Source organism: Elephantulus edwardii, unplaced genomic scaffold (assembly GCF_000299155.1).
Source record: "Elephantulus edwardii isolate Elephantulus edwardi_28Jun2011 unplaced genomic scaffold, EleEdw1.0 scaffold00240, whole genome shotgun sequence".
In the NCBI taxonomy this organism is placed as follows: Eukaryota; Metazoa; Chordata; class Mammalia; order Macroscelidea; family Macroscelididae; genus Elephantulus; species Elephantulus edwardii.
In genome coordinates this window covers 2,379,879-2,407,643 of record NW_006399990.1, presented here as the reverse complement: position 1 = coordinate 2,407,643, position 27,765 = coordinate 2,379,879, and positions in this window count along the sequence as shown.

Below are 27,765 nucleotides of genomic sequence, written 5' to 3'. Positions count from 1 at the left end.
AATGAGTTCAACCCTTTTGGTTTTCTGACTCTGGTTCCTTACACATTTCATTGCAATATTTTGCTTTGTCATCTCTGCTGATATATGCCCAAATTACATGAGACAAAGTCTCACCACCTTCACATCCTGGAAGCATTCTTGCTACATTTATTCCAAGACAAATTTCTTCATCTTTGAAGCAGTCTACATGGAAGCTGTGGTCCACAGTGAGTTGTGCTGGTAATGTATCCTGAGGTGTGACTCTACCAGCAGCTCTATGAAAGAAACATGGAGTTTCCTCCCATTGCAACTTACAGACTCAGAAACCAAAGAAGAGCTGCTATGGACCAGAACTGACAAGAGGGCAGCGAATTTTAGGCATCCATGCAATAGTTAATATTCTTTATCAACACTAGAATTCTGTTTAGATATAAAAGCAAAGAAGTGCTTGATATTTACACTCTGACCTAATTAACCAAGGAATGATAAAATATTTGAACTAAAAAACAAAACACTGGAAAAATTCAAATATTTCCCTCAAATGGCAGTAAAATAGATGACAATGGATAGAAAAATCATGCTCTTTTCCTTTAAGAGAATGTTCTTTATCAATAAAAATAAATCACCTAAAATCAATATTCAACAAAATTTTTAATGTGTGATAAAAAGAATAACATACAAAAAAATACATGCACCATGAGTCCATTTACACAAAACTTAAAAAACAGGAAGAATTAATGTATATTAGGAATGTGTGCTTAGGTGGTAAAGCTGCATAGGTAAATAAAGAAATTATTTCCATAAATCAAGATAGCAGTAATCTTTAGAGGAGATTGGAAAGGGCTGTAATAGGGAAGAGATGGGAGGAAGGGGCTGTCAGCATGCTGGTAATGTTCTTCCTTGAGCTGCATGATGATTGCACTGGTGTTCACTTTATAACTATGTTAAAGTGCAGGTATGTTTTAAGCACTTTTCTCAATATGGGTCTTATTTCACATAAGTAAAGGGTTTAAAATGTGATAAGGATACAAAATATTTGAACAGCAACAGGCTTGATTTACCATTATGCATGATTTCTCTTTATATATACTTGTGCATGTTTGTCTAAGTATAAATATTATCTTCTTAAAGGTATAATTACATGTATAAAGTACATAGGACATATATTGTTATTAGATGCTCTCAAATCAATTTCAACTCAGTGACATTATGTGGCAGAGAAGCACTGTCCTAAAGGTGTTCTTTCAAAAGCAATTGCCAACATTTCAGATAAGAGTCTCATATCAAAAATTTACAGAATTTTATAGGGTCTCCACAAGAAAAAAAAAAAGAGCTATAACCCAATTACAAAATGGGCAAGAAACATGAAAAGAATTTTCACAGAGGAAGATATTCAGATGGCCAACAGACATCTGAAGAAATGCTAAAAATCTCTGGCAATAAGAGAGATGCAAATCAAAACCACCATTTCACTCCAGTAGCAATGGCAAAGTTTAACAGGACAGCAAGTAATAAAAAATGCTAGAGATTAGTGGTGAGAAGCAAACTCTTATACATTATTGTTGGGCTTGTAAAATGGTACAACCATACTGGAAGGCAGTTTGGTGCTTCCCCAAAGGCTGAACACAGAAATTCCATATGACCCAACTATTCCAGTGCCAGGAATACACTCTGAGAAAGTGAAAACTGAGGCACAAATGGATACTTGTACACCAATGTTCATAGGTGTGCTTTTCACCATCGCAAGAACATGGCAACAGCCCAAATGTCCAACCACAAGCACATGCATTGAAAATGTATGGTACATTCATACAATGGAATACTACACAGCATGCACTAGCAATGATTTTGTAAATCACTACCTAAGTTATGAAGGACTGAAGAGCATTAAACTAAGTGAACTAACTCAGTCCCATAAGGACAAATACTGTATAAAACTATTTTTGTAGAATGTGTATAAGGATCCAAGGGGGGGCTGAAAGAGAGGAACAGAGGGGGAACATGCTTAGTGATAGGTTTGCACAATTTGATGGGTGGACAGAGAGGTGGGCAAAGGAAACAGGAAAGATCCAGTTTGAAAAACAATGTATATTTTTAAGTAAACCAGTATGAAATAATTTTTTTAAAGCAGGTGCCATGTCTTTCTTCTCAAAGCAAGTATATATTATAAAGAACTCTGGTAGTGTAAACATTAAACTCTTGAATTAACTGAAAGATTCCACAATGCCACAAGAGAAAAACCTGACAATTTGCTCACATAAATTTCATTGCAGAAAACTCTGTGGAGCCATTTTATTCTACCATATGAGGTCAATATTAACTCAACAACACGTAACAATAACTTATGTATGTTGTTGTTGAGCACCATAGAGTCAGAATGACCCCTACTTGACTATCAGGAGGATTTTAAGAGGCTGTTAATTGCACAGGAGGAGATTGCCCATTTTTCTCCCATGGAGCAGCTGGTGGCCTTGAACCCTGATCCTTCGAGATTGCAGCACAGTTTCTTGCCACTAGTCAACTATGCATGTATGTGTTTGTGTACGTGTCTGTGTGTCTGTGTATATATGTGCAAAGAAGAGATAATCTATTTTAATATCTATAAAATCTTTTAGAAAAATTCATCATACACTAATTGTTGAGAATACTTTCATCATTTGCTAAGGATTAATAGTGATTGAGTTTCCTATGCTTCCATTTTCCAAGATGGAATGGATGAGGTTGTGTTTATGTGTATGCATGCATGCAATGTGGTTATCTTGCCATACTTTTTGAGGTTACAGAGAAAAAGGGAAAGTAACTTATCTTCCAGTTCTTACAAACGTGAGGAATCACATGCACAACTCTGCAGCCCACTGCCCAGAGAGTCCAGGTTTCCACTTTGATGTGATAACTGGATGGCATTGTGGGATTTCTTTTCAGGAAAGGAAATTAGAAGAAAAGTGTTTGAAGATACTTGATTGCCCAGGGAATAGCACTGATGGCTATCAGGTCACCAAAAATCCATGCTGCATTTTCCCTATAGTGCAGCAAGGTTTCAGGAAGTGGATGACCAGCCCAGGACTACGGTTCTCAGTCTCCTTTACCATTGGAGGCAATCACAGGATGTGGCTAAGATCTTGGCAAAAGAATAGAAATAGAATTCATGTCTGACACATAAAAACTTCCCACCTGGTGCAACCATTATATTCTTTTTCTTTTACAGCTGTCTAGAAAACACATGATGCTTCAAGGTAGGAAAAAAACCTATTTGTTGAGGATAGTAAATCCTTAATTAGCATACTCAAACTCAGTGCCATAGAGTTGGTTCTGATTCACAGCAAGCCTCCATCAGGTGTCCAAGGCTACAAATTTTACTGGGAGGAAGTTGTCTGACTTTCTCTTAAGAAGTCACTAGTGGATTCAAACCACTGAAGACCCCCCCAGCCTTTTGTTCGGCGGTGTAATCTGTGATGCACTGCGCCACCAGAGCCGTGTAGGTCCCTAAACAACAGCATAGAAAAGAGCTACTCCTGTAATATTTTCACTTCCACAGTAATACAATGGGAGCAAGGAAAAGACTTCTATTATATCGGAACTTTTCTTTTTATTCCATCTATTAAAACAGTCTAGCCTACCTAACTCAAAGAACAGTAACAGTGCCTACTCCACAATGATTTTGGATAAATGATGAAAATGTGAAAGACGATTAGGATGATTCTCACACACTGTAAGTACGGAGTGTGTATTAGCTTAATAAGTGCCCAGAAAAATATTGTAAGGACCTTAGAGTCTTCAAAATGATAATGTTTCAAGAGATGAGCTGTTAAAAATAAAGGAGATTGATGACGGTCTACTCAGTCTGTTTCTTCTGGTTAATCACTCTCTCCTCCAAAGAATCCTCTGGGCTTGGTTATATGAGAAGCACAGTAGGTACCGGAAGCACATTTGAGCTGTAAAGCCATGGAATAAGCTCAGTATGCTAACCATCAGGGGCAATGATGGCCCAGCTAGAGACTGCCATGCATCCCTGACGTCGGTGAGAGGAGAGTAGGAAATGTCAGGTACACACAAAGGTCGAGTTCGGTTTTTCTGCTTCCTTCCTTCCTCCTTGTAGTAAGTGCAGCATGCACACCTACACACATAAATACACACACACTGACATGCAGATTGATTGCTGCACTGAAAAGAGTATTGGTAATTTTATTGATGAGTCTCTCAAATCATCACAAAGACAAAATAAGCTGTTCACTTCTCAGCTGGAGTCAAATGGAGTGAAGACAGTTGTCTCACCATCTCTGATGACAAATGAGCCTTTCCCTCCTTACTAAGGAACTTGACCTAAATGCACAGATAATTCAGTAACCCATGTTGACCTTTGAGAAGAAAAAAGCCATACTCACAAATGTCTAATGAAGCTTGTCTCAACTATTACTATTGCCCCTGTCATTCTAACTATAATTGATTTGTCTAAGCAACTTTTTTTATAATCAGCCTAGCAGACAAAAACATGTAATATGGATTAAACACAACTCTCTCTCTTCCACATTTCACCAGCTTCATCATCCTGTAAGTATTTAAAACTTTCAATGACACTTCACATATTTTTTTTTCTCTTGTAGAGAAGAGAGTGAGTAGCACTTTTGAGGGTCTTTGGTAAAATAATCCCACATAAAGGAAAATTCTTCCTCCTACACACGCCTTTTGCATTAATAAAAAGCTTCAGTTGTTTGAAGGTGACTATCGCAAGTGATTTTTAAAAATGAATTGTGCTTTCACATTAGAACTTAACATGAAAGAACATCATAGTCAAATAGCAATGTGTACATAGACAGGAAAGGGTAGCATATTCCAGTACTCTTCCTGAACATCAAGGTAAAACAATGCATAGAAAATTACAGCAAGATATCTAAGCTGTCTAGCATGACTGTGTGTGTGTGTGTGTGTGTGTGTACACCAAGCCCATTTAACATCAAGTCAATTCTGACTTCTAACATTTCAAACAGAGTAGAACTGTCCCCTACTTTCTACTTGCGTGTTATTGACTATGCACCAGTAGCCAGGAAATTAAAAAAAAAAAAAAACAACAACGTATTGCAATGGGAAAATCTGCTGTTAGGGACCTCTCCAGGGTACTGAAGAGCAATGATGTCACACTGGAGACTAAGGTGTGTCTGATACAGGCTATGGTCTTTGCAATCACTTGTTATACATCAGAGAGTTGGACAATGACCAGGGAGGATAGAAGGAGAATTTATGCCTTTGGGCTGTGGTGCTGAAGAAGAGTATTGAATGTACCATGGACTGCCAAGAAAACAAACAGATTCATCCCAGAGAGGGTTAAACCAGGCTGCTCCTTGGAGGCACGGATTCTGGGGCTTCTTTGACATACTTTGGACATGTTGTAAGAGGGACAGGTCCTTGAAGAGGGACATCATGCTTGCGAAGGTGGAGGGACAGCGCAGGAGAGGAAGACCCTCTATGAGATGGATTGATTCAGTGACTGGGGTAATCAGGATGGGTGTGTCAGAGGCAGTGAGATTGGCACAGCACAGAGCAGGGTTTAGGGCTATTGTACACAGGGTCGCTATGAGTCATAAGCCACTTAACAATACATGACAGCAACAACAAGAGGCATTTGACTTTGTGGATCATAACAAGTTGCAGCTGACATTGAGAAGAATAGGAGTGTCAGAGCACTTAACTGTGCTGATGCAAAACCTATACCTGGACCAGGAGGCTGTTGTGCCAATAGAGCAGGGGAACACTACATGGCTTAAAATTAAAAAGGGGTGTGTCAGGGTTGTATTCTCGCTCCATACATATTCAATCTGTATGCTGAGCAAATTATTTGAGAAGCTGGACTCTAGGAAGAGGAATATGACATTAGGATCAGAGGGAGACTCATCAATAACCTGTGTAGTGCAGATGATACAACCTTGCTTGCTGAAAGAGAGGAGGACGTGAAGCACTTGTCGCAGAAGATCAAGAAAGGAAGCCTTCAATATGGATTGTATCTCGATATTGAGAAAACAAAGATTCTTACCACTGGACTGATAGGCATCATCATAATGGATGAGAGGAGATTAAAACTGTCAAAAGCTTCATTTTGCTTGGATCCACAATTAACATCCTCAGTACCAACAGTCAGGAAATAAAGAAACACATTACACTGGGAAAATCTGCAGGTAGGAACCTTCTCCAAATTATTGAGAAGGATGATGTCAGTTTGAGAACTAAGGTGCATCTGATTCAAGCCATAGTCTTTCTGATCACTTGCTATACATCTGAGAGCTGGACAATGAATAAGGATGACAGAAGAAGAACTTATCACTTTGAGCTTTGGTGTTGGAGAAGGGCACTGAACATGCCCTGGATGAAAAAAAGAACAAACAGAGATGTCTTAGAAAGGGTGAACTGGAGTGCTCTTTGGAGGCAAGAATGACAAGGCTTCATATCACATACTTCGAACATGTTGCTAGGAGAGGCTATTCCTTAGAGAAGGACATGATGCTAAGAAGATTGGAGAGTTGGCAAAGGAGAGAAACATCCTCAACAGGATTGACGTTGTAGCTGCCATAATGGGCTCTTCCATAGCACTTCTTCCATAGCAGAGGAGTACCTAGCATATTGGGATCATTGAGCACATTGACCTGTGTGCAACCAGTGTGTTTGTCATCAAATAGATTTCTGATTCATGGCAGCCACAAGTGTGTCAAATGGACCCGTGCAAGCTAGGATTTACAATGGCTGGTCTTTCAGAAAAACATGATCAAGGCTTTCTGAGATGCCACTGTATGAGTTTAAAAATGAAATTGTTAGGTTACCAACTGTATATGTTAACAATTTGCATTACCCAAGAATTACGTGTGTCCACGTTGCCTCTGTGTGTGTGTGTGTGTGTGTGTGTGTGTAATATCCCAAGCTTTTTTTTTTCTTTTTCCTGTGACTAAGTTGTTTCATTTTATCTCTATGTTTAAAGTTGCCACTGTAGGAAGAAACCAACAAGCACAAGCACAAGTTTTTTCAGAGAATATCTCATTTCTAGTTCACTCTGAAATGACTTGTCCTTGTTGGTTGTTTTTTATAATGTCTGCTTTAAACCCTTTGTATTGCAAACATAGAGATAAAATTAAACTTACTCAGGGGGGAAAGAAAAAAAGCAGCTCTTAGAAATAAGGCCTGGGATTTCTGTGTTCCTTTCACAGAACCAAGCTCCCTGGGAGATACTCAAGACGGATCCCACTGGAAACCATGTGCTCTGTGGCTGCCTGGCTGGCTTTCTTCAGCAATAACTGGGGTATGTTAACAGCCTGTAGTAACAAGACTCCATTATTCCCAGAACATAGCATCTCAGAAGGACTCCCAGCTACACAGAGGTTGCAGAGACTTCCATTTAGCACCATCTTTGTGAGGCGTGCACACCTGACACAGGATGAAAGTGGAGGAACAGGCCCTGGGGAGGAAGGGCTTTTTCCCTTTTAAGTTTCTGAACTTTTCTAGGTCTGTGGAGGTCCAAACCACAGAACCAAGGAAACTCAAAAGGAAAACAACAAAAGAAGCTACAAATCAAAAGCGCCCTCTCCACTGCACAGCCCCTGCTGTTCTGCTTTCTTTGTGCACCAGCGTCTTCTGAATGGAGAGCAGCACCTCAGCCTCCTGGTACAAAGTCAACACATTGTATAGAAGAGTGTGTACAACTTGCAAAGAAGCAGAGCTGGCTGTTGGCTCAATTCTCCAGTATGTTTCAGTCTCCCTCCATTCTTTTTATCCTTTGTAGGACAGGGATGCCTAGACATTTTGTTTGTCCCTTAACTAGTTGGTGCCTCTGGAATCTTTAGGAATACCATATAGACCTCCACACGATGCAGCTCCCACCAGAGAAGACCCGTGAGGGGGATATTCCTTTGCCACCCACCACATAGGACTTCTTCCTCTCCTCTATGTTCCTCTCCGCTGCTAATTTCTTTCAAGGTGTTTGTGTTAGTGAGAATTCTCTGGTTACAAGAAACCAAAATCTATTTCAAATTAGTGACAAAGGACTTCTGGAAATCAAACAACTGGGGTAGCTCACAAATATAAAGATGCATGAGGTGGTAGAGTCAGGTTTTTGATGAGCTGAATAATGGACGGGGGCCTGCCTTTTTCATTTCAAATAGAAAATAATGTATGAATGTGAATTGTGATTAAAAATAAAAGAGCAATCATAATTAACTGTAATTTTTTTACATGTTGACAAATACTACAAACTCCAAAATAGCTTGATGATTTTGCTAGCTGTCTGATAACTTATTGCTACTGAGTTGGTTCTGATTGACAATGACCTTCCATTGATTTCTGAAGGTGTAAATCAATGGGAGGAGACTGTCCATCTTTCTCCCTCAGAGTTCCTGACAGATTGGAAATGCCTTTGGGTTAGCAGAGCAACTTGCACTACACCACTAGACTTTCCCAATAGTTGGACCTGCTTCGTTTTTTTAAAGCCACAATAATAAGGTTAATTAGGGAATTAACAGGCTACCTACATATCAGGAGCAGATTCTTTTCTTTGATGGCACCATTTCTTTAACAGCATCTTCTCAGCTGTACCCAAAGGCAAACCTTCAATTGATTCTTAGACTCTTGGTATCTGCTCTGCTTGAGAAAGTGTTGTGAAGGGTTTTTTAGCTCTGTTGATAAGCTTTGGCCCAAAGGTCCTCAACTCTAGCTCAGCAGGTTTACAAGTGCCCAGAGATGCCCTACTATGCTAGCAAGCTTGCTGGCTGAAGGTGTTCAATTTCCTCACTCTGTGGCCCACTGCATCATCTCCTGTCCTGCTTCTGCTACTACTCTTTCACTGCCATTTCAGATACTATCTCTAGTCTCATCATCTCATGCCTCTTGTCCTGTCTCTCCCTCTCTCTCCATGTCTTTTTCTCCAGGACCTAAGAAGTTCTTAGCACAGGAATCTGGGTGCAAAGGATACACTGTGTTCCTGTTCTTCTTTCCAGTTAGTAATAAGATCCTCCCATTTGGTGGTTGTTGTTGTTACCTGCCATTGTGTCAACTGTGACTCATACTGACCCTGTGCACAATAGCTCTGACTCCTGCCCTATCCTGGGCCAATCTCACTGCCTCTGGCACACCCATCCCCATCACCCCAGCTACTCTGTCAATCCATCTCCTCCAGGGTCTACCTCTCTTGCTCTGTGCCTCCACCCTTCTGAACATGATGTCCTTCTCCAAAGACTAGTTCCTCCTGGCAACATACCCAAAGTATGTGAGACAAAGCAGCTTAGGACAAACATATTTGTTATTTTGGAAATCCATTCAATACTCTTCTTCATCACTACAACTCAAAGGCGTTGATTCTTCTTCTGTCATCCTTAGTCATTGTCCAGCTTTCTGATGCATAGTAAGTAATTGCAAAGACCATGGCTTGGATCTGGTAGACCTTATCTCTAGACTGGCGTCATTGCTTTTCAGTGCTTTGGAGAGATCTCTAACAGCAAATATTCCTAATGCAATTCATCTTTTTATTCCCTTACTGCTGGTGCCATGATTCTTAACAATTTCAACTTGCTGGCTTCCATAATCTCAATCTCTGCTCCACCTATCATGGTGCTGTCAATATGACCAAGGGTGAGAATTTTTGTTGAACTTCAATCCATATTGAAGACTGAAGTCTTTCTGCAGCAAACACTTGAGGTCTTCCTCAGTTTTAACAAGCAATGTTGTGCCATCTGCATAACTCAGACTGTTGATAAGTCTTCCTCTAAACCTCATGCCCTGTTCTACTTCATACAGGCCAGCTTCCCGAATGATCTGTTCTTCTTATAAATTGAAAACATATTTGTTTTTATTGTTGTTATTGTTGTTACGTGCCGTCAAGTCACTTGAGACTCATAGCAACCCTATGTACAACAGCCCTAAAACTTGCTCTGTCCTATGCCAATTGCACCATCTCTGACACTCCCATCCCAATTACCCCAGTCACAGAATCAATCCACCTCATAGAGGGCCTTCCCCTCCTGCGCTGTCCCTCCACCCTCCCAAGCATGATGTCCCTTTCCAAGGACCAGTCCTGCCTTACAACATGTCCAAAGTATGTTAAATGAAGCCTCAGAATCCTTGCCACCAAGGAGCAGCCTGGTTTAAACCTCTCTAGGATGAATCTGTTTGTTTTCTTAGCAGTTCATAGTACACTCAATGCTCTTCTCCAGCACCACAGCTCAATGGCATCAATTCTCCTTCTATCCTCCTTAATGAAAAGATGTAGAGAAAGGATATGTGCCTAATATACTCCTTTCTTGACTTTGAATCATTCCGTGTTTCCTTGATCTTTTCTGACAATTGCTTTTGGTCCAAGTACAGGTTTTGTATGAGCACAATCTAATGTTCTTGGGTTTCCATTCTTCCAAAGATTAGTCGCAAAATTATCCTTATCCTTTTTTTTTATCTACTTATTCTTTCACCACCTCTTCCTATGGAAATAATTCTGTAGTATAAGTTTTTATAACAGAATAAAAATACCATTGTTTTCTAGCATTGTACTGTTGTTTGCAACTGAATTGGAATCCACCCATATCTGACTCTCCAGCAGGTTTTCAGTGGCAGTAAATCACATGAAAGAAGATTGTCATCCTTCTCCCATGGAGCAGCTGGTGAATCCAAACCTTTGGTTTTCAAGGCAGTTTCTTACCACCATTATTGTTGTTGTTATATACCATTGAGTCAATTCCAACTCATAGCAATCCTGTGTACAACAGCTCTGAACTCTATCTTGAGCCAATTTCATTGTCTTCAACACACTTACCGCCATTACTCCTGTCACTGAGTTAATCCATCTCATCTAGGGTCTTCCTCTCTTGTGTTGTCCCTCCACCTTTCCAAGTATGAAGTCCCTCTCCAAGAACTGGTGGCAAAATGGCCAAAGTACGTGGGACAGAGCTTCAAAATCCTTGCCTCCAAGGAGCAGCTTGGTTTCACCCTCTCCAGGCGATACGTGTTTGTTCTCTTAGCATTCCGTGTTATATTCAATACTCTTCTCTAGCACCATAACTCAAAAGCATCTATTATTCTTCTATCATCCTTCATCATTGTCCAGGGCTCTGACACATGGCAAGTGAAGACTGTGGCCTGGATCAGGTGCCCCTTAGTCTCTCAACTGGAATCATTGCTCTTCATTACTCTGAAGAGGTCACTGACAGCAGATTTTCTTACCACAAAGAGGATAAAAATTTAAAGCTGTGACACAGAAAACTCACAACTTCGCACACAAATGATTGTACGATTAGTAATATTGATAATCAGATAATCATTTGTGCCCTTTTAACAGAAGACTTCTGAAATTTTTACATTTTTTTAAATATGCAAATTATCATTTAGATTTTTACATTAAATCAGGCATTGATATTTGGATTTTATTTTTTATACTTTGCTTAAATTTAGATACAATATGATCTACTACAAAATAATAGCAACATAATGAGTTTTGTCTAAGTAATGAGATTTAAAATGCTTTCTTTTAAAATCCTTATTTCCTAGTACTTTTTTTTCAAATCATCATATCTTACTCAGTAGGGAGTTTTTGGGATCGAGTGGATAAGGAGTTATATTACCAATTCAAAGGCAGGTGGTTCAAATCCACCAGCAGCTCCAAGGGAGAAAGATGAATCTCATGTGAGATTTGCAGCCTTGGAAAATCCACTGGAGGGCCAGCTCTAAACCAATACGAATTCCACAGCAATGAGTGAGTAAGTGATTACTTAGTAATATCGTAGGAGTCCCTACAGCACAAGTAGTTAAGCACTTAACTACTAGCTAAAAGGTTGAAAGTTTTTACATACCCAGATGTGTCTAGGGTTCTGCTTCTGAAAAGTATGTGAAGTAGTTCACCTTAGATATACTCTTATATGTAAGACATTGCCGTGAGAAACATGAAAATATCATGAGGAAAGTAAATAATTTAAAATACTAAAAGGCAGAAAAATAAAAAATTCTTTTGGCGTATTATTGGATAAGTTGGTCTTCACCCTGAGGACTAGGGTGCATGTGACCCAAGCCGTGGTAATTGCCTCATTTGCACATGAAAGCTGCACAGTGAAAGAACTCTAGGGGGAAAACGAGAAGCTTTAGAATTGTGGTGATGGTGGAGAATATTAAAAATAGCACGGAGTGCCAGAAGAACAAACAAATCTGCCTTAAAGAAGTAAAACCAAAATGTTCCTTTGAAATAAGCATAAGAAGATTTTTGTCTCATGTTATTTTAGATATGTTTTCAGTAGGGACTATTTCCATGCTTGGAAGAATGTCAGCCAAAAAAGAAGACTATCAGCAATATGGATTGACACACTGTCAGCAACAATGAATTCTAACATCTTATCACTCAATACAAGCAAAATAAAAATAAAACCGAATCAAAACCTTGATTATCCAGAATAATTAAGGATAAAGACTAGAACATTCCAATGACTAATAGAACATATATTTTATAGACATCTACGTACAACTTTTCTGTCAAGCTCTCTTTCTGCCCCCTGTAAGCGAACCTGAGAATGGATCCCGCGTGGTCTTGGGGACTCCACGATTCTCTCTGGAGACTAAGGTGCGTCTGATACATGCTATGGTCTTTGCTATCACTTGTTATGCGTCAGAGAGTTGGACAATGTCTAAGGAGGATAGAAGGAGAATTGAGGCCTTTGAGGTGTGGTGCTGTAGAAGAGTATTGAGGGTACCATGGACTGTCAAGAAAATAAACAGATTCATCCTAGAAAGGGTTAAACCAGGCTGCTCCTTGGAGGCAAGGATTCTGAAGCTCCATCTAACATACTTTGGACATGTTGTAAGGAGAGACCGGTCCTTGGAGAGGGGCATCATGCTTGGGAGGGTGGAGGGACGGCGCAGGATGGGAAGGCCCTCTATGAGGTGGATTGATTTACTGACTGGGATAATCGGGATGGGTGTGTGAGAGACAGTGCGATTGGCACAGGACAGAACAGAGTTTAGGGCTGTTGCACACAGGGTCGCTATGAGTCGCAAGTGACTCGATGGCCCATAACAACAACAACAGCATGTGAAACTACTAGGGTGATGAAGGTAGGTATGTTGGAGACACTGAGATTGGCTCCCTGGATAGGGCAGTATTCAGAGCTATTGTACATAGGATCACTGTGAATCACAAAAAAACTAAATAGCACATAACACCAACAAAGTAGGAGTATCACTTTGATTCCTTACTTTTTCCTCACTAATTCTTTCCTTTCCCAATTCTTTCCCTCAAAATGTAGCTTTTAAAAATGCATCATTACTTAACAACAACAGCTTCTAACATGTCTAAAAGCAAAGAGTTGGAAAGTGCCCAAGTGCCCATCAACAAATGAATGGAAAGAGAAGGTGTGGTATATTCACACAGTGGAATATTATGCAGCACTGAAAAACAGAGAACTCATTAAATATTATACAAAATGTGTGACCACAGAGTACATTTTGCTGAGTGAAATATCTCAGTCACAAAAAGACAAATACTGCACAATGCCACTGTTCTGGAAGAGGACTGATATATGGGTTGGGAGGAAACAAAGAAAAGAGGGGATAAATAATGTACGCAGCATTAAAACGGATGAGGGAGAGAATTATATAAAAGGAACATATGATTAGGTGTTATTGGCATGACAAGAGTCCAGAATAAGAGATGTATAGTAAATGGGTCGGGGATAGTGGGAGAGGAAGACTATATAACAATGAAAGAACTTTTATCGCTAAGAAAAATGCAAACTGGGGGGTGGAGGCAGAAGAAGAAGAAATTAAAAGGGAACACTGTGTCTAAATAAACCTTTGAAGGGTTTATACCTGGTATGAGACAACTCAGGTCAATATTTCTTACAAAATAAAGACATTTCTTTATGAGAATATGATAAATACCAAAAAGGTCAGCTCATTTAGCTTCTTGATTTTCTTTTTCAAGGCGCTCTGTTGGCACTGTGATTAACGCGTGTGGTTGTTAATTAAAAGGTCTTCAATTTGAATCCAGCAGTAGCTCCACTAGAGAAAATGAGACAGACTGTTTTCTCTAAAGATTCGCAACCTTGAAAATATTATGAGTAAATTCTTCTTTGTCCTACACAGTCCCTAAGAGTTGAAATCAAATCAATGGGCTGGCAGAGATTGAAAAGGGGGGAAAATTTTTTCAGATACCCTTGAAAGTAGGAATAGCCATAAAACATACAAATAGGAAATAATGAGATGTCTCCTGGGAATTTATGGAAGATATCACTCCCTCATTCTAGTTCTTGGAATGTAAACATAATTGTTGGAGTAGCAGCTGTCACTATAACATGATGGGGGGAATCAAGAAAATTTACAGACACTTTAGCACTCATATCCCTATACCACTGATATAATATTTAATATCACACACTTCCAGATATTTTTTAATGGAAAAAATCAACCATTCATATATTTATATACGCTGGGGTGAAGATTTCTGCTAAAACAAAAGCCATGTTTTAACAGATCCAGTTCCAAAAGCAACCTGCTTCCTTTAACTAAAATCCTATTACCTTATCTTCCTCTAGAAAGTGCATTCTCTTTTTTTTTAAAAAAAAATTATTTTGTGTTGATTTGCTTACAAAGTTTGTATACATAGTGTTTCACACTATTCTTCATTCAGATTATGTTTCATACAATCATTCCTATTCATTGTGCTTTATAAAATTAATCATCATTGGACTATGCCTCACATTACCCTGTCTTTTCAGGTCCCCATCAGATCTTTCCCATTTCTTTTACCTCCCTCCACCCACCAAATCACACAACTCTGATTTGCCCCTATCTTCTCCCTTCTGTTCCCACCCGTCCCTCCCTTTAACCTCATAAGTGTTGCACTAGTTAACTTACTTCTACAATAACGATTTTATGCAGCATTTGTCCTTATGAGACTGAGTTAGTTCACTCAGTATTTCTCCCAAGTTATGTATTTTTCAAAATTGCTGCTCCTGAGTGCGGCATTATTAATTGCATTCTCTCAATATCACAAATGAGGCAAATCTTAATTACTAAAAGTTTGGATCACTGACATTATTTACCAAAATCATACTAAATTTCTTAAGTCCAAAACTCCAATTATTTTATTATGAACTAGTAGAATGAAAAAGAGGGAGAGCAATTGAAATAAATGAAATGAAACCTAATTTGGAACATTTTTGCAGTTATGGAGAAATGAGGTACTTGGAGGCAACCAGTCTTCATCTTTTCCTAGTGCTGTGCTGTTAGCAAACTTCACCATGTCAACCAAGCAGCTTCACCATGTTTGCAGTGTCTAAGTATTCAGAAGTTGAAAAATGTTATTAAGTCCACCCTTAGAAATGTTTACATATCATCTATGGCCAAGGGAGTGTCAGTAGCCCCAACCAAGGAGAGTACAGGAGACATCAGGGCCATGAAAATACAATTGGCATAGGACAATCTTACCAATATTACATTCAATAAAACTGAATTGGCAACATCTGCTCAATCTACTGTAGATAAACAGTGAACTATTTTTCCATCTCATTAACTGAGAGGATAAGATATTAAATAAGCCCTAGGGGCCTCATGCTTTGTTATCATGTTTAAGGCTTGCCTCCGACTTGCTGCTTTAGCTAATCCATGTAATGGTTTGCTGTCTACCATCCTACATAATTCTTCTCTCTTCCTGTCAGAGAGAGAGAAATAAGCACACATGTACACGTGCACACACACACACACACACACATTCCCAAATGGTTCAAAACCAAAAGTTTCTGTTTAATCTGACTGTCTCTCTAATTACTAGTCACTTAACTTAAATTATTAATCATGTCTTCAGCTGTGATATATGATACCTGTAGGTCTCCAAATAGGATTCTAATAGAATTATCTAATTCTATTAAACTGCAAACAACTGCCCATTAAATATTTATTAGCCAGCTTGCATTCATTGAAGACAGATTGGCGTGTCAGCAAGCCTCTGGATTCCCCCTTCCTCAAGCTCAGTTACACAGAAGGTTCAGCCAAACTAACTCATCAGAACTCTACCTATTGATCAACTGTCAATTACCTGTTTAATCAAAATCAATGGAAATTAAAAGAGTTGAGAAGAAGTTACAAGGTTTGGCATGGATTTTTTTTTTAATACTTTGTTAAATAAGTAAATTGGTTCAAATCTAGCTAACTTGATTGTAAACACTTAGGTTTTATTTTACCATAGGGAAAACTGTTGGAGTTTAAATAATTAGATTTTCTCTTTCAGCCTGGAGAATTGTATTTTTAATAAAGGAGTTAAAGAACTGTCAGTTTTAGACACCTAAGAGAGAGATTTTTGATACAGGGATTTCAGACCAAGTTGTCTTCTCTCTTAAAGCCATACGAAAGATAACCTGATACCTTTGTCAGACAGCGCTCCTTCAGATGGTAAGCTTGTGGACCATTTTAGACAATTCGATTATGCAAGATGGCAAGCATTCATTCCCTGAAAATGCAAAAACCATCTGGATTCTCCTAAAAGATCCAAGAAGAATGGACCCGGAAAGTCCCTGCTCTAGCCATACCACTTCACATGAATTGTTCAAAACACCAGCTGTAAATCCATTTTTAATAGCAGAAGGCTATAACGAAGAATAAAAAGGAGGGAGAGGAATTTCATCTGAATCTTGATGAACTACTTTCCCAATGGACAAAAAAAGGTGGGCTCACGAGAACACAAGCTATGTAAATGACCAGTAGTGGTACTGATCAGTGGTATATTGAACTTCCTGGCTGATCTGTATAAGGATTCAGCCTCATCTAATTTCTATGTAGGCTGATTTTCAGAAAACACTCTTGTCCAAAAACAAAGTGATTAAGATAGATAAGACAATCAGTACTAGGAATCTCTAGTTATTAAAAACAAAATATCATGCAAATAAATAATGTATGTGGTAGTCACACATTGGAATAATGTATTGTGCTGTAAATGGACAGACAACTGCAACACACAAAATGGATTGATTTTGCAAGCATAATACTGAGGCTAATTCAAAGAATACAGACAGAGAAAGTGAGGTCTATGATTAAATTTACATACAAATAGGCACAATTAAGTCAGAAAAGGAGTTACTTTTGGGAATTAGGAGATGAACAGTGACTTGAGAAGTAGAAGCAAGTGAGACTTCTAGGGTCCTTGGCAAAGATCTTTGTCTTAATCTATGTATTGGCTACAATCCTAAAGACACACAGATTAAATTCACCAGCTGTTCTGCAGAACAAAGATAGGTAATCTCCTCCTGTATGATTAAACTGCCTCTGAATACCCATTAGAGGGTCAGCTATGGGTTCGTTCTAACTCTTTGGTACACAAGTTTTTCTGTGAAAAATTTATACTAATCTAAATGCATATTATTTTTCAATTAAGGCAAACATTACAAAATCAACAAGGAGGAAAAGAGAGAAAATAAAATGTGTATCAATGAATGAATGAAACTCATCCTTTCTGTAAACTTCCACTAAAATCACAATTTTAAAAATTATTTCACAAAAAGTGAAACAATAGAACAATTTATTTGTTTGGCATAAAGCAAGCCACTTATCTCTGGACCTCAAAAGTTCTGTCGTGTATAAAATGAAACAGAAAAGATGAACTTCAGATTTGTATCACAAAAAAAAAAAAAAGCTGATTCTACAAAAGATCACCAGGCTGTGAAGACGAAATGGATCAATTAGAGTGCACTGACATCATCCTCATTCCAGCAGTCACATCTCCTGACTCCTCCTGACCTCAGCTCACTCTTCTTTTCACTTAAATAGCAAAGTACGAGTATTTTGGCAGCACATACACTGTCATGGACTGAACTGAATAACCCCCCACCAAAAAGAACAAAACCCACATGTAAATAACAATATAATGTGGAAGCTGTGTAATGATCTTCCACAATCTGATAACCCAAATACTTGTAGAAGGATGAAGGGTAAATTAAAGATTCCCTTATGCTCATCACAGCCCTAATCCAACGTAAGAAGGGTTTCTGTAGGGTGTAGCCTGTTGTTGTTATTGTTGTTATGTGTCGTCAAGTTGCCTGCAACTCATAGTGACACTATGTACAAGAGCCCTAAATCCTAGTCTATCCTGTGCCAGTGTTATTGTCTCTGACACACGTATTGGCATTACCCCAATTACTGAATCTATCCATTTCATTGAGGGTCTTCCTCTCTTATGCTGTCCCTCAACCTTCCCAAATATGATTTCCCTTTCTAAGGACTGGTCCCTCCTTGTAACATGTCCAAAGTATGTCAAATGAAGCTTCAGAATCCTTGCCTTCAAGGAGCATCCTGGGTTCACCCTCTCCAGGACAAACCTGTGTGTACTCCTAGCAGTCCATGGTATATTCAACACTCTCCTCCAGTACCACAAAGCAAAGGTGTTAATTCTCTTTCTAACATCACTAGCCATTGCCCAGCTTTCTGACATACAGCAAGCAATTAAAAAGCCTGTGGCCTGGATCAGGTGCAACTTAGTCTCCACACTGATATCATTACTCTTAAAAGGTCCCTGACAGCTGACTCTTCCAATGCAATTCATCTCTTGATTTCCTGGCTTCTGGTACCAAGAGTGTTGATTGTGGAGCCACGTAAACTAAAACTGTTAACAATATCAAGCTCTTTACCATACATAATGATGCTGCCAGTTGGCCCAAAGGTGAAAATCTTTATTTTTTTGATGTTGAGCTTCAATCCATATTGAAGGCTGCAGTCCTTGACCTTCTGCAGCAAGCAAAAGTACTCCTCAGTTTCAGTAAGCAGAGTTTTGTCATGTGCATAACGCAGATTGTTGATGAATCTACCTCCAATCCTGATGTCACATTCCTTCTATACAACCCAGCCTCCCAGATGATTTGTTCTGCACATCAATTGAAAATATATAGAGACAGAATTCATCCCTGGTGGACACCCTTGCCAATTTTGAACCATGCAGTGTCTCCTTCCTCTGTTCTGACAACAGCCTCTTGGTTCAAGTATAGGTTTCGCAAAAGCACAATCAAATGTTCTGGGATTCCTATTCTTCTCAGATTCAGCCACAGTTTGTTATGATCCATGCAGTCAAAAGCCTTTGCATAGTCCATGAAACACAGACAGACATTCCTCTGGTTTTCTCTGCTTTTAGCCAAGATCCATCTCTAAAATTAGCTATAATATCTCTAGTACCATGGCCTCTTTTAAATCCAGACTAAGTACCTGGTAGTTCTCTGTTGATGTGTTGCTCCAGTCATTTTTGGATAATTTTTCAGCAAAATTTTGTTTACATATGATATTAATAATACTGTTTGATAATTTCTTCACTCTGTCGAGTCACCTTTCGTTGGAATGGGAACAAATATCAATCCTTTCTAGTCAGTTGGCCAGGTGGCTCTCCTCTAGATGTCTTGGCACAACTTAGCATTTAATGCCTTTACCTCACAAAAATTAAAAGGAAAGAAAATAAGGCAAGAGAGGCAGGGCCTCAGTATCATCAAAAAATAATTGCCAGTAGTGTACTACACCCTTTTGAGGCTGTGCCAATCTTGAGGAAGTTCCTTGATATCAGAGAAGGCCAGGGCACATGAAGAACTCTAAGGAACACTTGGCCTGCCAAGGTTGATGGAAGCAAAGACTTTCCTTCATAACCAGCAAATAAAGAGTAGGTCTTCTCCTTCCAGTTGGTGCCCTGAATCTGGACTTCTAGCTTCCTAAAATTTCTGTTTGTTAAAGATATTTGTGGTATCACTCTTGTAGGAACACTAGATAACTAAGACACATAATTAAAGAATTCTTCTTTCAGAAAATTAATGACAATAAAAATAATAATGATAAATGAGTAGATATAGAGATAGATGATAGACAGATAGATAGATATAGAGATATATACATAGATAGACAGACAGACAGTCATTATCCTAATACTGTACCAGAAAAGGAGAGATGGAGAACAAGTCAGAGATCATTTCAAGAGCTTTAATTTTCTTGCACTCATTTTTTTCCCCAATTTTTTTCCTCACCCTCAAGAACATATGCCTCAAGATTTTCCAGATCCTCATCCATATAGAAATATACAATTAACCTCTGAGCATTTTATCCCAAGAGAGTTCATAGTTTTGGAATCAAACAAGGATAGACTCCTAAGGAAGTTTTAAAATAATAAATTACAAAACGGATCTCAAATATCTCTCTTTCTCTGATGGCTCAGGGGTAAGGAATTGCACTGGTAACCCAAAGACACACAATTTGAATTCACCTTTTGCTCCATAAGAGAAAGATGGACATTTGTTTTATAGCCTCAGAAAACCCTCTGGCGGATCAGCTATGAATTTGTTCTAATTCAATGGCATGTGACAACAACAGCAAAAATGTTCTGCATTTCTTGTTTTCTACCTGGTTTCCTTCATATTTCTATATGAAAAGCCTTTTGCATGTATTTCACTATGCAATAGAAAACAAATTACTCTAAGAGTATCTTTTCCAAAGTAAACATTTCCCTACTGAGGAGGACCTGAAGTGCTTGCTGCAGAAGGTCAAGGACTGCAGCCTTCAATATGGATTAAAGTTCAACATCAAGAAAACAAAGATTCTCACCACTGGGATTATTGACACATCATGACAGATGATGAAGAGATTGAGATTGTTCACAGCTTTAGTTTGCTTGGCTCCACAACTAACACGCATAGTACCTACCAGCAGCCAGAAAATTAAAAAATTAATTGCATTGAGATAGTCTATTGTCAAAGACCTCTCCAAAGTACTGAAGAGCAACAATGTCAGTCTGGAGACTAAGGTGCACCTGATCCAGGCCATAGTATTTTCAATTACTTGCTATGTGCCAGAAAGCTGAACAATGACTATGGATGACAGAAGGAGAACTGATGCCTTTGTGCTGAGGTACTGGAGAATAGTATTCAATATACTATGGACAGTTAGGAGAACGAACAAGTTCATCCTAGAAAGGGTGAAACCAGGCTGCTCCTTGGAGGCAAGGTTTTTGAAGCTTCGTCTGACACATCTTGAGCATGCTGCAAGAGGCACCTGTTCTTGTAGAGGGACATCATGCTTGGAAGGATGGAGGGATAGCACAAAAGGAAGACCCTCAATGAGATGGATTGGTTCAGTGACTGGGGTAATGGGGTAGGTGTGTCAGAGACAGTAAGATTGGCATAGGATAAAGCAGGGTATAGGGCTGTTGTACATAGGGTCACTATGAGTCACAAATGACACTACGACACATAATAACAACAAGCTGTTTTGTTGGGACACTCTAAGAGGAATGCTAAACATTTCCTAGCATTCACTGTAGACGCCAGAGCAGACATTTCTCTGTTTATAAAGCTTTAAGAAAACATCGGAAGAAACACTAGGGAATGGGCAAACATCACCAATTCATGGCTCAAATAATGAACAACTAGAATCTAAATGTCTCAGGTATCGTACATTACTTATTCTAAATTGCCTGATAGTGTATCTCTTGAAAGGACAAAATAAAGTACAAATCAGGAATTGTTCTTTGGAGGACTATTCCTAGATCATGTTGTCAGGAAATAGAGAATATATTATTTCTCCTTTGCTCTCAGCAAGGGTGGAAGTGTCTGGAAAATGTTCAATGAGCAAGTTACTTGCTGCAGCCTTCTAAAAATCTTTAACAGAGATCAAGCGTGGTTTAGCATTTCTTGACAACGCACAAGCATCTCTAGAGAGCACATTCTCATCAGCCAAAAAACTGCCTTTAAATGTCTCTGTTTCATGCACTCCCAGCTGGGAGAAGGGCTCTGCTCTCTCCTTGAAAGACAAGACACTCCATTACCATTTAGGACAGGATTGCATTATATATATATAGTTAGCAACCTGCTTCTCCAGTCTGCAAAAAAACACAAGCAATTGTATAAATCCTATTTGACCTATTGAACGTTTACTGATCTAAGGCTGGTATAGAAAGCTTCTGTGATAAAACAGCCTTTTCACTTCCCTGAAAGTGTGGGCAAGTTAGAAAAAGGGATGACAACATAAGAAGTGAACTAGGAGCTGTTGCTGCAGCCAGAGTCATCCCATTAAGAATTCAAAACTGTCTGGATGCTGAGGCTCAGTGGCAACTCCTGTTGCTATCCCTTGAGGACTGCTGTAGCAAAGATTTCTAGCTCCTCATTCATTTCTACCTTCCTGTAAAATGAGTATCCACATACATCAGGGCAAGGTTACAGACTGCATGTCATAGCCTTCTTTAAAACCAGGGATGACCAGGTGCTAGTTAATAAATAATGTGAAGCAAAGTATCTGATCGAAAACAAAACCTTCCTGCTATCAAGTAGACTCCAGCTCAAGGGGATACTTCAGGGCAATAAATCTCAAGTGGAGCAGACGGCCCACCTTTCCCTTGTAGTGTGACTAACGGGTTCAAGCTATTGACCTTGCAGTTAACAGCCTGACACTTAACCTACGATATCACATCCTTAAGAGAAAAAGAAAGCCGAATCTCATTCTTCTTTCTCTCCATTTGCTTGTACTTAGACTTAGTGGTAGAGACTGAAGTAGCCATCACAGATTAAAAGGAAGAAGTTACATGTTAAAAAGGGAAGGATAACAACACAGAAGGCGCTGGATCCCAACACTGGCCTCCATAAATCCCAAACTGTTTCCGCTCAGAAGCCAAACTGCTTCAGCCGCCAGTTGCTAATGACAAACTCTTCACCCTTCTCTGTCCTATTTGGAATAATAATTATCTCTCCCTGAGATTGGCCCCATGCCTCCCTCGAGCACAGATGATCCTGTCTATAGCCTGGCATGCTGGTAATCCCATCTCACCACATCTCACCATGTGGGTCACAGCATAAAGACAACTTGTAGGATCACAGTACTACAGTCAAAATCAAGAGTCCTACTCCAAACAAAGGCGCCCATAGGAAGCCAGTCAGGAACCACCCGCAGAGGCTGCTTAGCAGTAAATTATAACACCCTTGATAACAGCTCAATAACCTTTATGTCCAGCCAGAAAAATTTAGAGAAGATCCAAAGCAAGGGTCACTGAAATAGACTGCATCTGCCAAGACTTAGTGACTGAATAAATAAGTGCATGTGGAAGAGAAATTAGAGGGCTGGACCTAAAATAAATGTAACAGCCTGCCTCCTCTTTCGGTTCTCCTCTTAATCAGCTGGTTTCTCGAGGCTCTGCTTTGCAGAGGAGATGTGACTCATGAGCACGCTTGCCGAGATAGATGCCTGGGGGCTTTTGTTGGTTTTGTGTGGTTTTTTTAATTCTATCAGTCAGGGATCTGCAAGAAATTTGGATGAGGAGAAAGGCCAATGATAAGCAAAGCCTATTTTCAAGAGAAGTTGAACTAGATTTTTAGACTTCTGGTTCTTTAAATTCTTTCCAAAGTCATAAAAACTGTCTTCACAATGAAATAATTTAGAGATAATCCTCTAGTTCAATCTTGGTCAATTTCCTAAATAAATACTTAACAATGTTGCTGTTGTTGTTGTTGTTATGTGCCGTCGAGTCGCTTGCGACTCATAGCAACCCTACGTACAACAGCCCTAAACTCTGCTCTGTCCTGTACCAATCGCACTGTCTCTGACACTCCCATCCCGATTATCCCAGTCACTGAATCAATCCACCTCATAGAGGGCCTCACACAAACCAAGGATTGGCCATCCACTTCGAAAATAACATACCTTCAAAAAGCCTCTAAACAATAGAGCCCACTTAGATTAGACCAGCAGATAGGGCACCAGAGGCTGAACTTTCGTATTGGGAAACAGTGAGATTGGCTCAGGACAGGGCAAAATAGAGCTATTGTGAATAGGATGGTTTTAAATCACAGTTGACTCAATGGCACATAATAGCAACACTCCAAACCAAAACCCTCTGCCAAGAAATTAATTCCAACTCATGGTGAACCCCAAGGCTATAAATAATAATGGGAAGAGACTGTCCGTCTTTCTCCCAAGGAGTGGCTGATGGGCCCAAATTTCTGACTTTTTAATTAGCAGTCTGACACTTACCTATTCATCACCAGGGCTCTTCATAGTATCTAATCCACGGTGTAGGAAAATGACAGAGATAATCTGTCCATCATACAGGAATGAGATCGGAAAGTTTTAGATAAATTGAAACTCTTCCAGTCTAGAATCCAATACATTTTTCTACACTACCTCCTCTAAAAAAGTACAGGCATGTGTTTATGCTGAAATGAGTTCAAAAGTCCATACACATGCCTTCTTTCTCAGGATGCCTGTATCAGGTGGTGGCATAATCCACTGCTTGCTCAGAGGTGGCACCTCTCTGGCAGTTAAAAGTCACTAGAAAGATTAACAAAGTCACTTCAAAGCTCTACAGAAGTAAAATGGGCAGTCTCCTCCCTTGCAATGTACAGCCTCCAAAAAAAAAAAAAAAAACGCTGAAAGGTCAGCTCTGTGAGCCTGTGCCTTAAAATAGGAGTTTGAGTTTGACATCAGTTAGGATCTGTCAGTTGAAAGGCATAAAGCAGCTCAAATCAGAAGACAATTGTATTGTTTGCCCAAGTTCAGAGAGGTAAATTGTCTTTGGACTGATTCGGGCAGTTCAAAAACATGATCAAAGACACAGGAACTTTCCTTCCTCTACTTGCCTGTAATCATGGAAGGAGTTGCTTTCACCTTAGAGTTTGCTTCTTCTTGGTTACCAGATAGTTGTAGCACATAGTCTTCTTTTCTCTGAAAGAACCACAAAAGGGATAAAGGCAAATGTGGCTTCTTTCTCACACTACCTTATTGATAAAAAGAAACACCTTTCTTAGAAAAGCCAGCATACTTCCCTGTATATCTCATTGGTCAGAATTCGGCCACATACCTACACATGAATCAATCATAGGAAGAAGGAAAAGGACTGTGATAACTGGTTTAGGTGAGTGTGATTTGTTTGCTGGGGCCTAGCACATTCTATCCCAAATAAATGTTCTTAACAAAGGAGAAGAATACATGGCTATTTGAAGACATCTGTGAGATTCTGCCCTATACACAGTTCACCTTGGCAGCTCTTGTCTTCAGGATTAAGATAAATCCACTGATAAACTGTGTCTGAATAATGATGGCCATTGGAGTATAAATTCAGTTTTACAAACATCTGTCAGATACCTTCTATGTGCCAATGTTCATATAGAATTAAAACAAGTAGGACTAACATTTATCTTTTCCTCAGAGAGCTCACTCTTGGGTTGTAGACAAAGACCACACAGTAGGCTTTTATGGCCCAATGTGATGTGTAACCTATTAGAAAATTAATAAGACACAACTCGCCTACCAGGGCGATGCTATGGGAGAGACAGCACATGTTCAAGATAGAAGGCTCAGTATGGGTCAAATACAAAAGGAAAGTGAGAATGTGATGGATCTGAAAGCTGGCAAAAACCAAACAATGATGTACTAAAGCATTGAATGAAAAGGCAGAGAGAGGAGCAAATGAGGCTGAATAGGTAGGAGGCAGTATGCAAAATAACCCTGGTTTTTATTGTTGCCTGTTTGATAAAGGATCCTCTATGACAGCTGTAGGTGGAGCCACAGGTGTGAAAACAACTAAAAAGCAGAAAGCACAAAGGCAACTTCCTCCAAGGAAATGGATCTCAATGCCATTGCTATGTAGTGTTTCGCAATTCCCTTTGCCAATTCCCCATCTATTGAGCCTATTACAGACTAGGCTGAAAATAATGTTCCAGTTCACAGTGTCAATAGCTCCCCAGCAGAAAGGCTAGTGTGGGTAATGAGAGCGCTTTGACAGCCCAAGGTCAGATATTTAACAATATTCCAGAATTTAAGTATGATACACTGAGCGCTGTTTTAGCTCCTTACTTGAAAGGCTCACAGCTGCTAATATTTACAGAAATAGGAAGCAATTACAGTTCGCTATCACAGGAGGAACTTAAATAATTTAAGACTCATAATGCCTCTGATTCTTTTCAAGCCATCTTTTCTCCAGAACCAGCTGCTTCTAGCTCTCAGAGAGCCCTCTCTTCAGAAGGCAGAGCCGACCTGATGTGCTGCACTGCTTTTGCTCGCCCAAAAAACTCAAGCTCACAGCTTCTTGGCATCCACAACGTTTCTCCCACACTTGTACTTCATCTCTGGAAAGGGCCCCTTTTCTCACCAATGCTGAAACTCCGCAGCCATCTGCCTGGGATAATCTGGGAAAACTGGCATGAGCAGAGAGAACCATAAGGTGATTTCACAAATTAAACTAATTTATTTCAGTAGCCATTTTCATGACATGGAAGTGGTGGGACAAGAATAGAGAAGAAGAAATAAGAAGGAGGTGGGAGCATAAAGAAGGGAATTGAATATGTTGCATTCTAAGCAGAAGAAAGTCAAACTTTAAGTACCCACTCAAAATTTCCATTGGAAACATCTCAAGAGCCTCTTATTATCTGATTGTGAATTGGTAGTGAACAAGTTGATGAGTGGGTTAAGAAAATGTAGGTAACCAATCATATATTGGTTGAACTGAGGCACAGATTGATGTGTTGTTCCTCCTATCAACCTATAATATGATCCTTCCAACAAGAAAGCACTGGGCTGTCTGTTTCCATTGAAATGTTTTAAAATATGATGGCTATCTTGTTTAATAAGGTTACTGTTGTTAGCTACTCTGGGGACGATTCTGACTCATCATGACCCAATACTTCAGGTTGAAACATTGTCCACTGTGGCACAATCGACACGATACCGTGCTGAAATCTGTTGCTACAGCCTCTATATATTCTTAGTGCTTCCTACTTCATTTTCTAGAATGATGCTCTTTTGTGGTCTATAGGGTTTTCAGGAGCAAATCATCAGGTCTTTCTTGCTAGGTTTTTCTTCATCTGGAAGCTCCACTAAAACTTGTCCACCATGGGCTACCCTATCTGAAATACCAGTGGCATAGCTTCCAGGATCACAGCAACAGGCAAGAACTGACAGATGACAGAAACAGATAAGGGTAGACCTAAGAATAGGTACTTTGTGGAAAAGGATTTCTTCAGATTCCATAATATCACATTTATAAGTGCAGCCTTTCTTAGGAAGACAGCACCATAGTGGGAAAGAGCATATTTTTTTGGCATCTCCTCCACTATAGTTACAAACTATGGGTGTTTACTCCGGTCTCTGAGCCTCAGTTTCTGCAACTATAAAATAGAGATGACTGTTGAAACATGTATAAAAATTAAGTTCTTTTAAATAAAAGAGCTTAGGTAGGGAAGCTACTTATGCCTGAAATACAAAAAGCATCAGATCAATGTTAAGTCCTTCCTTTTCTCCCACTGCCTGCTCTTCCTCAATCCTCATCAGGATCGAGTGTTTTCTTTTTCAATATTTGTTACATTTGGGAGAAATACTAAACAGTTTTCCCTTTTGTGCCTTCAAAAATACATAAACATTCTCTTTTCAGCAATAAAAGACCCACTATTAAAATTCATTTTCTATTCACTATTCACACTAATAGCTTTTACCACTACAACTCTTTTTTATAGGTTACCAATGACTTTAAGTCTTTTAAATGGATATTCATTTACATCCTCTGCAAATAAAATGTCTAGCTTGTTCACTGGCTGAGAACACAAAGGCTCTTCAAGTCCCAAAGCACCTTCATTTAGAGCCTGTGTTAGTACAAAAGAGCTGCAAATCAAAACCACAGTGAGACACCATCTCACGCAGTAGCAGTGACAAAGTTTAACAGGACAGCAAGTAATAAATGTTGGAGAGGATGTGGAGAGACAGGAACTCATATTCAGACACTTTTGATGGAATTGTAAAATAGTGCAACCACTCTGGAAGGCAATTTGGTGTTTCCTCAAAACTCTGAACACA